The sequence below is a fragment of the Pleurodeles waltl genome, chromosome 9 (assembly GCF_031143425.1).
Source record: "Pleurodeles waltl isolate 20211129_DDA chromosome 9, aPleWal1.hap1.20221129, whole genome shotgun sequence".
Taxonomy (NCBI): domain Eukaryota; kingdom Metazoa; phylum Chordata; class Amphibia; order Caudata; family Salamandridae; genus Pleurodeles; species Pleurodeles waltl.
Window position 1 is genome coordinate 893,871,078 of NC_090448.1, and position 18,286 is coordinate 893,889,363.

Genomic DNA, 18,286 nt, shown 5'->3' on the forward strand with positions numbered 1-18,286 from the left:
CAATAGAGGACATTAGGAATCGGTGGAAAGACCTCAGGGGCAGCGTCCGTTCCTTGTCTCCAGGCACCAGCTGCAGGCCAAAAAGACTGGCGGTGGCACTCCCACTCATCTCTTACAACTCTATCGCTGGGAGGATAAGGTCTTGGCAATCCTGCATCCTGAGGGATTGACAGGAATACCTGGGGGAATGGAGTCTGGCAAGTCACAACAATAAAACTGTCACCAAATTGCTATGTCATGCATGCTCACTGCTCACCTTTTGCCACATTCACTGTCACTCCACTCACCAACCCAGTGTTCTCCTCTCCAAAGACCTCTATTTGGCAACTCATAATTGAAGGAAGTACAACATTTATGTTTAGTATGTGTATTACAGGGAGTTACATGACTAACACTCCCAGCAGGAAGTGTTATATGTGAGTTCATTCAAAGACAATCATGTATTAAGTTCATCTAATCCCTACAAACAAAATATTCAACTCTAGAAGCGATTCATAGATGACATCTTGATTATCTGGAAAGGCTTTACAGTAACCAAATTTTTATGTTGGCTAAATAGTCAAGACCAGTTTTTGAAATTTGCATGCATTATGCATAATTTGGCATTGGACTTTCTAGACATCCCTATTTTTGCAGAAGAGATGACATTGAAAACTAAAACTGTTTACAAACTTACAGCAAAGAAGCGTTTGTTGCTTTTTTACAGTTTTGATCCACGTTCCCTGAGAGGAAATGTGCCTTGTAGTCAATTCTAAAGGATTTGGCGGAGTTTTAAGATCCAGGCAAAGGACCTTACTGCCAAATTGAAGGAGAAAAATTACCCAATAAAGATTGTGGACTAGTGCTGAAAAAGTGCAAGATGCCAGCATCAAGAATGCCTCTAGAACCATAATTGAGGAACACAGATGAAAACATACTCACATGTGTTACCACATATTGTGAAGCTTCAAAGCATGTCAAAAAGACAATAAATAAACACTGAAACATTATAACATCAGGAAATTTGAAATGGTCAAAACCAAGATTTGCTTTCAAAAGAAGTAAGAACCTACAAGATCATTTGGTACACACATGCCCGAAGAGAGCCCATAAGGAACCAACCACAGTTTTGTCTGATTGGGGCCTGCAACCCATCATTGGCCACTATCCATGTGGCTCATGCAGTGTTTGCCACTTAACGAATGTCACCAAAACTATCAGGTTGGCTGAGAATTTGGACTGGACATTGAGGAAACACATCAATTGTACTTCGACACATGTATTATACATGCCCATGCCAACTAACATACATTTGTATGATGAGTGGAAAAATAAAAGTACGCATAGGGGAGCATCACAGAAATATGAGATGTCAGCAATGCACAATGAAAATGAGCAGTCATTTTGTTGGCAGCAAAACACACAGACAAGGAGATGGTGTAGATTGTACTTGAAATGTTAGATGGAAAAAAAGACAATGTAGACCAAGTTCTCTTTCCGAAAGAACAGCAATGGGTATACCGATTGAGGACCTTTGGCAAAGGTCTTAATGACTACATCCTGTGGCTTTTATTTGGCAATGATACACATACCCGAGATGGGCCAGGTGGCGATAACAGCTCCCTAGGACCACAAAGGGATACTGTAAGCCTCCCTTAGAGAGCTGTTTTGACTAGTTCAATATTTTCAGCAACACTCTTGTAGTAATCACATGGACCCGAGTCTTTTATCAGAGAACAGCCCAAGAACACATTTTGTTTTCTGAGTAGGGAGTACGTCCTCAGTCTGGTACATCAGAAACGTTATATACAATGACTTTAAAATCATTTTTAGTCTTATGAATGTTAAAGCATCAGCACTTACAACATGAAATATTAATGTTGAACACATTTGAGTTAAGCTTAGGAAAATATAGATGTGAATATATTGTTGAAGTTTAAGAACCAGCCTTATTCAAGAGTCTTGTCACTGTTTTGAATTTTCTAAGCAGACATGTGAAATACTCAACACTATTTTGACAACATTTGGCTAGTTTTCATTAGTAAGTGTAGGCCACTTTTCCAATGCTGAGTGTTCGGATGGGAAGTCCCTTTTCACTGTCTGACTTTTCTCAATAGAGCTGCAGGACGCTTGTCGTTGTGTGCAAACATTTGGCTGTTTTTCTTTTTTTTGGCTAAATGTGCCTGTGCACACCAGATTGAAATATTTCCTAGCTATCGTGAAGGAAACTTTCAATTCTATTAAGGGCACAGAGGCGAGGATTATGCAGTCGTATCTTCACTTTTATTAACAACAGCAAGTTCAAAGTTCAACAAAATCAACATCAAAACTTCAAATCCCATGATGCCCACAAGTAACCATGACAACTCATAACCAATCCACAGTCCATAACGATGAGTATATGTATAACTGACGGGCGCAGTCCTTCCTCTTCTCACTGAAGGAAGTTAGGGAACGCGCAACTTCAATCTCCTTTAGAATCACCTCCTACAAGACAAGGAAGAGATCAGAAACAGCAATAGACATACTTCAAACACACTGCTCAAAACAGAGTGTCCAATCATACAGTAACAAAGAAATACATACAGGAACATAATGCATAGTAAGAACAGCCACAGTGAGGCATCAAAACTGCATAAGTAACCAAAACATCACAGAAGAAAAAAATACCATAGACCTGTAAAGAGGATCCCATAGTAATAACTGGTAGCTCAATCTCGGGTGGGTAATACTGTTATGGTATATGGGAGGGATAATCCTCGCCTCCGTGTCATTGTTAAAAATCGCCTTATTTTATACAATGCAGGTTCCATACTCTCAGATGAATCCACAACCCCTAATACTACCAACATAACAGTAACCTGAATATTGCAATGCGTGATCTTCTTAAGAAATACCTCTATCTCGTTTAATATTCCCCGCAACATTGGGCATGCAAAAAACATATGCGTTATCTCAGCTTCAACCCCCCCGCATCGAGTGCAAATTCCAGAAGATTTCCCCCACTTTTTCAGCTTTGCGGGCGTATAATATAAGTCCATCAAGGTTTTGTAATGTTGGGTTTTCAGATTAGCTGAGAGAAATGTTGTATCAGCCATGGCTAAGGATTGATCCACCCACTCACCAGCCACCCCAAACCGTGCATTCCATCGCTCATTCTGTTGTGCCATATCGTCTGATTGTAACTCTGTTAGTAAAGTATATAGCTTGCCAATCTTAGCACCATTTTTAACAGCCTCAACTACAGGGATCTCCGACATCTCTGACCTGCCATACTTCTGAGAATGTAAAAAATTTCGTATTTGCAAACATTTTAAAAAATGGGTCTTAGGTAAGTCGAATTGGGACTGCAATTCTATAAATGATTTACATCCGGATTTGCAATACAAGTCTCCAACTTTGTTTATTCCCCTAGAGCGCCAGAAGTCTAGTATGGGGTCCCTAAAGATGTGGTATGGGATAGCTGAAAATGTCATTGGTGTATAAGCCGTAGTTGCATGGAGCAAGCGAGAGCTCATACGAGAGCTTGGGTTGATACCTCTGGTCTGTACCCGGCAGGAGGTATCGACACGCGGGGTGGCGATACTCGCCAGAAATAATAATGTGCATGTTTTTAGATCTCGTGCAAGTAATGATGGGCGATGGGCTCTTATAGAGCTCTCGGTGAACACATTCAAATTTACCCTCTGCACTATATACGGGTCAGTCTTTGACGAGGCTGAGCCTCTGGATACGCTGAACATGGAACTAGTCGGATGGCCCTTACCGATAATTATTTGTGGTGATCTAAATATTCACTTAGAGGTAGGTAGTAGTAGCATGGGTGCTCAGAGTTTATATCAGGGACGGAAGCCCAAAGTATGGAAAGCTCTAAGGAGGTTAGTGATGGAACATGGGTTGAGGGATGTTTGGGAAAACATTAAAACTTTAGATCCAGGGCATACCTATTACTCGTTCCCACATGCCAAATTAGTAAGGTTGGATTACTTTTTTATATCACACAGCTTAATTCGAGGGGCTGAAATAGAATGTAAACCCAGATTCTTATCAGATCATAATCCGGTAATATTGTCTATAATAATAAATGGGCAATCCAAACCGCGGCGAGTGTGGACATTTGACAGGAAATTGTTGGTCGACCCAGGATATATATCCTACATGAAAGAGTGGATTTACCACTTTTTTGAGACTAACAGGAATACTGCAGATTCGGGGATGGTATGGGACTCATTTAAAGCTGCGGTGAGAGGTGAAACTCTTAGCTATAGTTTGGGAATACAGAAAACTAGGGGGAAGGAAATCGCAGAGCTTCAAGAAAAATTAATAACAAAAGAGAGGGAATTAGCCAGTAAAATTGCTAGTAGAGCAGCCGTTTATCAAAGTCATCGATCTGAATATTATGAATATGGTGAAGCCACAGGAAAAGTCCTAGCTAGGCGGGTCAGACAAAAGGCGGTTAAGCGGAATATTTTGAATATAATTGACGGTAATGGGCGGAAACATGTAGAGCTAGAAGGAATTTTAGAGGTTTTTAAGGATTATTATCAGGATTTGTACAGAGAAGATATAATGTACTCTGAACAGCTGCAAAAAGAGGTTAGCGAATTTCTGGGGGAATTAGAAAGTACAAGGCTCTCCTCTGAGGAACAAACTATACTAGATGCACCAATTCGGATTGATGAGATAATTGGGGCAGTGAGCTCCCTGGCAACAGGGAAAGCTGCTGGGCCGGATGCTATACCACTTGAATTCTACAAGACTTTCTTGGCAGATATTAAAAAGGACATGCATAGTATTTTCTGTATAGCGCAGACAGGTCATGCATCTTTATCGTGGGAATGTGCAAGTATTATAGTGTTAAAAAAAAAGGACAAACTAACAGAGCTCCCCAGTTCGTATAGACCTATATCCTTGTTAAATGTAGATGGAAAGATTTATGCAAAGGTTCTGGCCAGTAGATTGGCAAATGTGATAGTTAGGTTGGTTAAAAAACAACAACATGGGTTTATTCCTGGTAGAGATACAATAGATCATATAAGAAGAATAATATCCATGTTTGATCTTGCAGAATTACACCATACAACTTTAGGGTTATTACTTTTGGATGCCGAGAAGGCATTTGACCGTGTATCATGGAAGTTCTTATGGGAAATCATGTGTTGGAAAGGTATAGGGAGTGGGTATATTACAGCTATAAAAGCTTTATATGTAGCCCCAAAAGCTAGAATATGCATCGCCGGGTTGGAATCAGACATTATCTCAATCTCTAGGGGGACTAGACAAGGGTGTCCCTGTTCCCCCTTGCTCTTTGCTTTATATATTGATTATTTTTTGCTGAGATTAGAAGAATGCAAAAATATTAAACCTCTATTATATTATGGAGAAACATATAAGGTGTTTGCATATGCTGATGATGTAGCTATAGTGACAAGCAATACGGAGGAAGCTATCAAGGCGGTAGAAACGGAGGCAAGAGAGTTTGGAAGATACTCCGGATATAAGTTGAACTCTGATAAAACACAGATAGTATGTTCCGAGCATGTTTCACTAGTGGATAAACGGCTGGTATCTGAAGCAGTGTACCTGGGGGTGAAGATTACACCAGTGGTTAATCGGTTGGTGGAAATTAACTTTATTCCATTATTAAATAGAATAAAGAGGGATTTAGATCGAATGCATAATTTGCACTTGTCATTAGAGGGTCGCTGCAATGTATTGAAAATGATGGTTCTGCCGAAAATCCTATATTTATTTTGGGCCATTCCCCTTTAGGTTGACAAAAAATGGCTTAAAAGACTGGAAAAAATGGGGAATAACTTTTTATGGGGATATGCCAAAACGAGAAGGGCAATGAAATATATGACACTTCCCAAGGACCGAGGCGGGTGGTCAGTTCCCAATTTCACACTGTATTATTATGCTTGCTGTCTCCAACATATGGATGTACTTATAAGGGGAAGTTTTAGGGGAAATGTAGAAATAAAACAAACTCCTATTTATACTATGATGGCGGGTGGGGAGGCAAGCGGATGGTTATCAAAATTTGAGGAACCAAGCTACTTTAAAAAAGTAAGATTTAAGCCCTTTCTAGCCGCCTTTAAAGTTTGGGCTCAGATAAAACGGAGCATGGGACTGGGAAAGATTACGGCTTTCACTCACCTTCTCAATGAGATATCCTTCAGTTAATTTGGGTAACGTGGTACTGAAGACCCTGTCATGATGCTACCTACAAAATCACCCCACTGTTATAACATTCACCATTAATGGTAGAATACGTGGTTGAGGGTCTGTTGAGAAAGATCCCAGGGGGCCTGGAATGATATGATATGAGGGTTCACTTCTTTTGTTTATTAGTGAGTAGTGAGGACGACCTGACTGCAACTCACAGGAGGTACTGTTCCTCTAACTTCAAACACCAGGCCAGTGTTCCTTTCTCCAAAGACTCCTGTGTCTCAGCTCTCTATTGACGTGTACTCACCTGCGAGCAAACCATTTGTATTGTGTTTGTAGTACAGGGAGTTACATGACTGCAGCTCCCTGGAGGCACTCTTGGTGTCACTCCAACCACCATTGCATGGTTCCCTTCTCCCCAAAAAATGTTTTGGAACTCACATATGAAGTGTAGTCACCTGAGGGGTTGATATTTCTCATGTTATAAAGTAGAAGGAGTGACATGACTGCCAGGGCCAGGAAGCTCTGTTTCTCCATCTCCAAACACAAGCCCAGTGATAACCTGTCCTAATGCCCTTGTTCATTTACTTGCAATGGAAGTATACTCACATGGGAGGATAACATTTGTATACTGTGTGTAGTACAGGGAATAACAAGACTGCAAGTCCCAGGAGGGCCTGTCCCTGTAACTCTAATCACCTGCCCAGTGTACACTTGTCACAATGCATCTGTTAGTGAACTCTCAAATTAAGTTTACTCACCTGGAAGGGTTAGCAGTTGTCAAGTGTTGGGAAGTAGTGAGAGTGACCTGACTGCAAATCCCAGGAGGCACTTCAAGTGACTCCAAACCACAGAACAGCAGTCACTTGTCCAAAAGCTCTAGCCTGCTAACTCTCAATTGAAGTTTAGTCACCTGGGAGGAACAAGATACAGATCATGCTCAACTCAGATGTATCTGGCCACCTAGCTCCATCTTGACCAGCTAACCCAAGATGAAACTATTGAAAGCAGTAAGGACAGCTCACCCACTATGGAACAAAATGAATCCCAAGGCCCCAAGATGCATCACTAGAATGGTACTGTAGGCAGACTCCTTCACAATGCACTGATCACATGATGACTCCAATCACATATACAACAAACTCCTGGGTCTGCTTACATAACAATCAACTAGGTCTCAAAATGGGCAAAAGCCGCATCCTGCCCAGCCACTATTTTGCCTGCACTGGTGGCAAGATGTCATTTTCAGCCAATCCTCCCAAGTGCCTATGACCACAATTCAGCAGGTGTTTGACTTTAATAGAATTAGCATGATTCAGAAATGTCTGGTCAATACAACCAATAGCATGGGTACCTGTAACAATGTGATAACCTGCAAATCAACTATGTACAAGGTCTTTGCAAAATGTTGCTGTAAACTTTTGGAGGTAGATGTCACAATACAAGCAGTAACATTGTATCTTTCACATCAACAGGTTGAGTTGCCACTGGCCACACACAGCCCACGGAAGGGACTGCCACTACCCCCATGGATGAAGCCCTCAGTGAAGTAGACACTCCTGACATCTGGACATGGAGGACAATTCTGGCCCATCTGGACAACCTGGTCAGACCCCGACAGTGAGTCTCACTGTGCCCACATCAACACCTCCCAGCCCAGCTGCCTCAACATCACAGGCAGCCATTCACCCCCTCAACCTGTGTCCCTAGCACAGTGGCAACCATTTTGTGCACAAGTCCAGGATTCTGAGTCGCAGCAATCCACCTTGGACAATAATGGTCCTGGAACCAGTAGGAGGGGGCACCCTGTGGCAAGGAGACAGACCAATGGGAGTACGTTATGTTGGAGGAATGTTGTGGGCCAGCAGGGTGAGGCCACTGAGGATGCTCCTGGCCAGGACACAATCACCTACATCTTGGGGGTTTATCACGAGTCCCAAGGTGTGATAAGCCAGGCACTTTCAGAACTCAAGGCGATCAAGCAGCTGCAGAGGGACATCCTTGGACAGTAGGAGGTGTACAATACCAACATGGCTTCCATAACAGGGGTGCTGATGGACATTAACACGACCCTGATCAGGGATCATCAACAACAAGCTACCCCTTCCTTTGGTGCAGCAACACCTGGCCCTTCATCGGTGCCAGCCCCTGGAAGGGAGGCCCTGTCCGGGGAAGAACCCGCACAGGCACCCCTACCTCTGTAGCAGCAGATCACCCCCTTACAAGAGGGGAAGTCCAGCAAAGACTCCAGGAGATATGGATGGCAAAACACCCACCAATGCCAGCAAGTGGCCTCTTCCAAAATGACCTCCTTTGTGTGCCACATATTCACTCTGTTGACTGTTCTTCAACCATCTTCTATTTCCTATGGGAGGAGTACACTGGACTTTGGACTTCCAATGGTGTGACACCTACTCCAATGATTCCAATGATTCCACCCTCCATGACTGAACCCTTCAAGTAATCTTTGCAACCTTGCACCAGTTTAATTTGAAAGTACAATTGTTTAATAAATCCTCCAATCACAAAGTCATTGTCTGCTTGCCTTTGTTCCACATTTTGCTATGTAGAGATGTAAGACCACGTGAAGCAAATGAGGAAGACACAAGATACTAATGCAAGGAGGGATACAGGTAACAGGTACAGTGTCCTGCTAAGGATTACTAACTACACATACAAACAAATTTGCTACAAGTGTCTGGTCACACCAAATATTTTATTTTATTGTAGAGCACATAGACTGTCCATATGTCTGCACTGTCTGAGCCAAGAATGGCTGATTCATATTGTGTTAAGGGAGATATACCAGGGTACAGCCCCCCCCAAACCACAGAAGGAAGAGCCTTGTCAGACATTGACCTATAGAGAAGGTAAACAGAAAAGTGGATGATGTCACAAGCTTGAGCCTTATCACATACCAAACAAAATGAACCCAACAGCAGAAAAACCAAGGTACAGGCAAACGGCAGTACAACAGTCCCTGATCACAGGTCCATCATAATCCAAATACCTTGCATCTGGTGGTATGACGCAAACATATGTCAGTGTTGTGGGACAAGCACAGTGGCCTGCAATGATGAAAAACATCTGCAGCTACATATAAGTCATATGATAATAGTTTAGCGTATGTGCAGGGCGAATGCCTTGCTTGCACTTGATGACAACATATTTCATGCCCCATGATCACACATATGATGCAATTGGCCCAACACAGCACAACAAACAAGTCCAATGTGCACTTCTGACTTTCTACCCAAACACTGCTCAAGCTGCCTTGGCAGAGGTCTCATACAGCCCAAATCTGTAATCTACATTACCTGGAACAATCCATATCCACTTCATATGACAGAACAGCGTCAGATACCTGCCAATGTCACAACTCTGAAATGCCCACATGAGAATGTCATGGTGAAGGTACGTGTACAAAGACAAAACAAGGAGTATAGTGTTGAAAACATACCTATCACACAAATCGCATAGCAAGCATCTTGAAGGGAAATTTCATTGCAATGAGACAGACACAAACAATGTAGCAACATGAAGGTGGGGATATATCATAGTATCAAAGGCTAACCATTCAAGTGCCCCTTGGCTGAATATTGCAGAGCATTAGCTCCCAGATTTTTCCAAACACTCTACTCCACACATTCTGACAACTACAGTTCTTCGTACAGTTACAGTCATTACGTCACATGCCATACTTACAATCATGAGAAGTAGCTAGTGATGAGATCTTCCCGCAAGTCAGTTCCTTCTTCTTCACCACTGTCATCCTCATTTGGCCTTTATCGAGGCTCACCCAGTTGCACTGCAGGCTGCCCTCCTTTGGGATGTATGGGATATTCCTCCACAGGGCAATGTTGTGGAGCATGCAGTATGCAACAGTAATCTGACACATGTTTCCGGGTGAGGAGAGGGTTCTGCCAGTGCGGTCCAGACACCTAAATCTGGCCTTCAGGAGCCCAAAAGCCCACTCGACTACCCGCCTTGTTCTTCCATAGGCCTCATTAAAGCGGACTTCCCCTTGCATAGTTGGATTCCTGATTGGCATCAACAAACAAGGATGGTTTGGATATGTAGAGTCTCCTGTTAAGGACTGGAACATATGTGCAACAATGAGTCCCTGTTATCAGAATTGTGGCACCAGACATTGCACACACACAAACAGGACAGATGTGACTTACCAACCAGTCAGGCACTCTCTGGGTACAGTCCTGACATCAGCTAGGGGATAGTGCTGTTCTGCATGATGAAGGAATCATGGACTGAACCCAGATAATGGGCACAGACCTGTGAAATGTATAGGTCTGCCAAACATACAACTTGGACGTTGATGCAATGGAAGTTTTTTCTGTTGCAGTATACTTATTCATTGGCATGCAGTGGGACCAAGCCAACATGTGTGCATCAGTAGCCTCCACCACATGTGTGATGCATGCAAAACCTTACAAGTCAGCCTTCACATGGGCTAAATCCTCACGTCGGGGAAACTGGATGTAGCAGTCTTTGTGTTTCAACATTGCTGAGAGGACACCCTTCATCACCAGACTGAACGTAGGTTGGGACATGCCAGCTGACAGGGCAACTGTATTTTGGAAGAACCGTATGGCTCGGAACTACAATACTGACAATACATTGTAGAAGAGATAGATATGGCAAACAGTACACTTAACACAAGGGTCACATGTGACCCCCATGGTTTGCCACCCGTGTTCACATTATGGCCCGTATTTATACTTTTTGACGCTAAACTGCGCTAACGCAGTTTAGCGTCAAAAAATTTTGCGCCGGCTAACGCCATTCTGAAGCACCATGCGGGCGCCGTATTTATTGAATGGCGTTAGCCGGCGCAAGCAGACCGGCGCTGCCTGGTGTGTGTGGAAAAAAACCACGTACACCAGGCAGCGCCGGCGTTGGGAAAAATGGCGTTAGGGCGTCTTAAAATGGCGCAAGTCAGGTTGACGCTAAAAAATCGTCTTAACCCGATTTGCGCCATTTTAAACGATGCCCAGACGCCATTTACATGACTCCTGTCTTAGTAAAGACAGGAGTCATGCCCCCTTGCCCAATGGCCATGCCCAGGGGACTTATGTCCCCTGGGCATGGTCATTGGGCATTGTGGCATGTAGGGGGGCACAAATCAGGCCCCCTATGCCAAAAAAAAAAAATAAAAAAAAAATATATTATACTTACCTGAATGTCCCTGGGATGGGTCCCTCCATCCTTTGGTGTCCTCCTGGGGTGGGCAAGGGTGGCAGGGGGGGTCCCTGGGGGCAGGGGAGGGCACCTGTGGGCTCATTTTGAGCCCACAGGCCCCTTAACGCCTACCCTGACCCAGGCGTTAAAAAGTGGCGCAAATGCGGGGTTTTTTGACCCGACCACTCCCGGGCGTGATTTTTGCCCGGGAGTATAAATACGACGCATTTGCGTCGCCGTCAGTTTTTTAGACGGGAACGCCTTCCTTGCATCTCATTAACGCAAGGAAGGCGTTCACGCAAAAAAATGACGCTATTTGCCCATACTTTGGCGCTAGACGCGTCTAACGCCAAAGTATAAATATGGCGTTAGTTTTGCGCCGAATTTGCGTCGAAAAAAACGACGCTAATTCGGCGCAAACGGAGTATAAATATGCCCCTATATATCTGGAACAATTTAAAATCAGTGCATCACAAATGCCTCTCGAAATGTGACTGGGTATACTGACCGCAAACAATGACCTTTGACAGGAGTGAACTGTGCCCCACTGTAAAATGCCATGTGTGCCAGTAACGTACTGTAATGGTGTCTGAGTAGTAGGACCTACATGACAAGACCAGATAAGGATGTTTGTGAGGTACAAAAATCTGTTTTTGAAGGTATGACACAGTTACAAAAGAACAACACTGCACTTTAGGTCGCCAAAATGGTGGCTGGCTGACCTACTCCACTGGACATTAGGAACCGCCTGTGACCTCTGGCAGAAGTTGCCATGGCAGTAGGCAGTTGCAACCACAGTGGACACAGCCATAAGCTAACGTTGTTGCCAGTGGTGGTCGCAAGCCTATGGCTGTCTCTGCCGATGGTGACAACTGAGTACATGGCGGACGTGACCCCTGACACTGCTGGCAGCAAGACCTCCAGTACTGAGCTGCTATGTACCGCCTCTGGGAGCAATCTTGTCATGTCCAGCAAGTGATAGGGCCCCAGCCTTCTCACCAGATGAGCTGGAGAGACATGTGACAGAGGTCCTACCCCTGTATGAAGAACTCTATGGTGCACCAGAGGAGCAGGTAAGTACCTCATGTGCAGTGCTCTCTGTACTTCACCATTCTTTCCCTCCTCACAGGCTAGAATGTGCCCATTTGTACCAGATTGACTATTTATGTGCCTGTAGGTGCAGTCTGTGTAGCATCAATGAGAGATTTAGGGGCATATTTATACTCCATTTGCGCCGAATTTGCGTCGTTTTTTTCGACGCAAATTCGACGCAAAACTAACTCCATATTTATACTTTGGCGTTAGACGCGTCTAGCGCCAAAGTTCATGGAGTTAGCGTCATTTTTTTGCGTGAACACCTTCCTTGCGTTAATGATATGCAAGGTAGGCGTTCCCGTCTTAAAAAATGACTCCGATGCATATGCGTCGGATTTATACTCCCGGGCAAAAATGACGCCCGGGAGTGGGCGGGTCTAAAAAACCCGCATTAGCGCCGGATTTTAGCACCTGGGTCAGGGCAGGCGTTAAGGGACCTGTGGGCTCAGAATGAGCCCAGAGGTGCCCTCCCCTGCCCCCAGGGACACCCCCTGCCACCCTTGCCCACCCCAGGAGGACACCCAAGGATGGAGGGACCCACCCCAGGGACATTAAGGTAAGTCCAGGTAAGTATATTTTTTTTATTTTTTTTTGTGGCATAGGGGGGCCTGATTTGTGCCCCCCTACATGCCACTATGCCCAATGACCATGCCCAGGGGACAGAAGTCCCCTGGGCATGGCCATTGGGCAAGGGGTCATGACTCCTGTCTTTGCTAAGACAGGAGTCATTTCAATGGGGGATGGGCGTGGAAAAAAAATGGCGCAAATCGGGTTGTGGCGATTTTTTTGCCTCAGCCTGACTTGCACCATTTGTGGACGCCCATACGCCATTTTCCCCCTACGCCGGCGCTGCCTGGTGTATGTCGTTTTTTTTAACGCACACCAGACAGCGCCGGCGGCTAACGCCGGCTAACGTCATTCAATAAATACGGCGCCCGCATGGCGTTTCAGAATGGCGCTAGCCGGCACTAATTTTTTTGACGCAAAACTGCGTTGGCGCAGTTTTGCGTCAAAAAGTATAAATATGGGCCTTAATTTGCAGGTATTGGTGGACAGTGCTGTATGTTGAGTTCATTCACATTGTGGTGAGTGCGTTTTTTGTATTCCTAGATCCTCCTTGTGTTGTATGCACATAACTAGGTGAGGTGACATTACAGCCATCCTCTGACATCTCTTTCCTCATGATTGTTGTATATGTGATACAACATGTATAAACTGTAAACTTCGCACTTGTATAGCGCACTACTCACCCGTTAGGGTCTCTAGGTGCTGTACGCATACCGCTGTGGAACCCCTCCTGGTTTTTCCCTGTGAGGCACCCACTCCTGGACAGCCCCAGGGTGAAGCCAGGCATCCAAGCTCTGTGAGGGCCGTTGTGGAGATTAAGCAAGCTATTGCCCAGAGTTACAGAGTGGGACCCATTAATTATATTAGGCACCGAGGCGAGAATTATCTGGTCAAAGAGAATGGAGCCCAAGACCAGCCGAGATGGGAATTGAACCCTGGTCCGAGGCCAGATCTCTGCATCAGGGTCTGCTGCTCTAACCATTGTGCCACACTTCTCCATGTACATGATAGCTTGAGCTGAGTTTGCATGTTGTATCTGTAAGCCGTGAATATTGTGAGCTATATGTATGTTGCCACAGAGATTTCTTCAGACATCTGTACTTGCTAGACTGTTGTTTGGAAGGCATATCATCACTCTCTCTGCCTTTCAGGTTGCCACACACACACCACATGGCAATTAGCTGTTGGTTACATGATGTACTGCCATGCATGGAAGTGATGGGAATGGAGTGTCATGTACTTTCTGTCTGCTCATCCAGTGGAGACCGGAGTCTGTCACATGTATCTCCCAGTATGGGTCCTAGTCTAGGCTGGGGTGGACTCACTGTGGCTATGCACGTGTGGCACTGTGCCCACTCCATGTACCCCAGAAGATCCTGTCATGTGGTAAATATGAGGTTCTGGTGTAATATACTGCGTAGAATGCCTCATTCCTTTGATTAGATTTGGAATGGATTCCGAGGTTAGTCACTGATATTACACCTGTGCACTTACCATTATTGTCAATGGGTATCTCTGACTCATGACAGCTCCCTTACTCCCACAGCCCTGTTTTCACATTCACAAATTTCGTATTTGTCCTGTGCAGGCTAATTGCATAAATGGCAGTCCCACAGTGCAGACAGTGTGTTGATGATTCCTGGGAGGTAGTGATATATGACTCAGTAGCTTGGTCACATAGCAGAAACTGTGCAACGCATGCCTTTTATCTGGATGCCATCTCTGTAGGATGGACCTCATATGTCCAAAGGAGTGTTCTGTGCTACAGATACATAGCACATAACCCTACCGCCTGATGTGGCATGAGTCTGCATTTGTTATTGCACATGCCACACTTGGACAGGGTAGTTACTTTCTGAACCCGCCATGCCAGTCCCTTCATTGTTAACCATGTGTGATGTTTTAGTTTGTAGTCTGGTAGTTGCCTGTGGGAACTGTATGCAGAGCCAGCCTCACAGAGTGTGAATGTGTTGGTCCATTCATGCGTAAGAGGTTTACCCTTCAGAAGCCATAAAGGTGTGAAGTGTCTCATAGTGGCTCGCATCTTAGCCAGGTTGCTAGAACATGTCCAACATGATGTCAGTAAGCTGGCTCTGTCATTGTAGGACCTGACCAGGTGGTGTGATGTTCTGCAGATTGGGAAATGTAGGTCTGTAGTAATGTCTCTGTACCTATTGAGTTCTATGTGCCACACTTGGGGATTATTGACAAATAGGAAAGTTCTAGCTTGATGTTACAGACATGTATGGGAATCAACCATTTGTGATGACACTTGTGAACATGATCTCTTGATGAGTGTTTTGCATCCATGCAGGTCAACACCCATCAACAGAAGGGGATATGGAAAGCCATCACCAAGAAGGTGTGAACCATGGGGGTCCACAGCCGGCAGAGCGTCCACTGTAGAAAAAGATGGGAGGACTTGAGATGCCAACGTGGGCAGGATGCCCGTTGGACCATGACCCCCCTAATGGGCTGCATCCTGGCAGTGGCCTATACGGAGCTTGATGGGTGTTTGAGGGCAGCACAGCATCCACAAGGGAGTAAGTACACAGCATATTCCTGCCTGTCCCATTGCCAAGTGCTTGAGTGAGGTTCTGACAGCTCCCCTGACAATGAGTGATTGTGTAGACATGTCATGTGGTGCATACTGATATGCCTTGCCTATTGTCCGAGACCTAGGACACAACTGGGTAGAATTCACAAACCACTTGCTCTGCAGGGACCATATATGACTGTGTACATTGATCAAACAACTACTGTTTGTTTTTGTGGTGGGTGCAGTTCTGTGCCAAAGAACACTTATACTAAATTACCCAGGCCAAAGGTAAGTAGGTGATGGGTCACTGTCCTCTGCAGTGTGTCTGGGCAAATGTGTATATATGCATCTGCCACCCAGAAGCTATATGTCTTCAGCGTATGATAGCTGCTGGTGCCTGACTGCCGTCTGTAACATGAGGATGTCCAACATACATGTGACAGGGATAACATTGGTTTTTGAATGCAGCTATGGATCACTACTTTCCCTTGGTAAGTGGTGAATGTTCATTGACATGATGTGTGTGCCATCACTGTTGCCAACATTCCTTATGGCTATATGTCAGCATGTGTCCCTTTCTCTATATGATACATTTATGAGCTGAAGTTTCATGCATGGCCTACCTATGTTGATGGGATGCTGTCTTTATTCTCTCAGATATATGTGCATGGCAACCGGTGTGTGGAATAGGACATTTACAGTGGGGGTACATTTCATGTTGTGCCACGTACAGGACTGTGTCACCATTGTTTTTTAGCGCACTCTCCCTCATGCATCATAACATGTCATTTGGCATGTACAAATGCAGTAGCAATGAGGGACATGAAAGGTAGGCCTAGAGTTTAGAGCGACAAAGTGAATATCTATGCCCTTGATGTAGCATCATGTGGAAAAATACACCGCACATGTGATATGGGGAAGGTTTGTTACCTGACTGTTGGCATGCATCATGGAGTGACTTGCAGTTATATAGAAATCACATGTATTTGGGTACAGGTATTCATCCAGAGACAGACATCTGGGTTTGTATCACCAAAATGTGGAGAGTGATGTAGCTTCCAATTAGGCAACACGTTGAGGGCCTTTAACAAGTACTTGCAAATCTCTAGCCCTCTCCAACATTCAAGGGACTAATGGCTCATGCTGATGCACTCAGAGTATGTCATAGTGAAGGGTTCCAGACAATAGTTGTGAATACCCTGGGGCTTGCTGTTTCAGGGTGTTGTGGATTCTGAGGACATCTCTCTCTGACATACTGCACATGATATCTACAGTGTCAATTTCCTTGCAAATGTTTGGTCTATCTGAGCAACATTATTTCTACCTCCATGACTCTATTGGGACATATTTCACTTGGTGAAGTGTACATTGTTGATATGTTTCCACAGTGTAATGGGTATTTCTATGTCACCTTCACCAGGATATTGTACTGTTGTCATCAATTTGGCATGAATTGTTATCATCAGTTCTCATTTGTCGGACACCAGGTATGTGACAAATAGATGTGTGCTTGACCTTGTATGGGATCAGTGGGAATGCATTTTGTATTGGCCTACTATTTTATGCTGACAGGTAACTGTGGGCTGCTCCATGGGCCTAAGCTTTGAGGGAGATGGTGTATCCTAATGGTTGAATAGTCATTGTGATTGCACAACTTCAGCCATGCAATTGTAGTTGTGTGAGATCCTGATTTTCCTGTGGGCAACTGTTGACAGTTCATATGGCAGGTATGCATATGATATGGCACATGTATGGGCCACTTAGGTGTAGTTTGTTGCGACGTGTACTTGGTGCCCGTAGCGTGACCCCTATATCATGTGGATGACCATGCTACAATCTGTTGTTATTAGAAATTATACAGATAGGTGTGTGTACTTATGATCTGTGGCGCCTACGGCGGCATAGATTTTGTGCTCCATTGATGATCAACAACAGTGGCAGAACGTACATGATGGGCTCCATGGCGGCGTTGGATGTGCAAAGCTGCCTGCAGGTGAATGTCTCTCTTTATACTGTTGTTTCCGTTTGATGGGACGTGGTGGTTAGACTGCCTTCATCACATTGACGGTGTGCAACCTCCTAATGTTTCTGGTGGAAACACAGGGTCCACCGGCCTGTTTATGCTGCCGCTTGACTGTGGTGGTCTGTGCTGCCTGGTGGTGCCAGCAGAACCACAGCGGTCTTTGTTCCATAGGCCAGCATGACTTGTAACATGGTGGTACGACCTCCATCCCGACATTGATGAGACCACCACCAGTGCCATGGCGGTGGATGGACCTCCAAACTCAAAATAAGGTCCTTAGACTTTTGGTCAAACTTAGATCTAAAGTTTAAGTTTACCTTTGTGAATTGTGCACCTGAGAGGGCCTGGCTTGTTGGTAAGTACATTCTGTCAATATAATTGCTATTTAATTTCATGTTTAATGATCAAAATTAGTATTACATTTTTTGGCTCATTTTTCTTCAAATAGGAGCCTCAGCGTATCCTAACTGACATGGTTGTTAACACCACTGAGGGAACCAACAACTCCAGAGGAAGTCCACTTCAATGATGCCCTGGGAAGAACACAGAGGCCAGTGGAATGCGCTTCTGGGCTCCTAAAGGCCAGTTTTTGATGTCTGGATAAGACTGGTGGAGCCCTCCTCTACTCATCAGATAAGGTGTCCAAAGTCATCACGGTGTGCTGCATGTTACATAATGTAGCACTGCGACAGAGCATCCCTTACTTTGCAGACGAA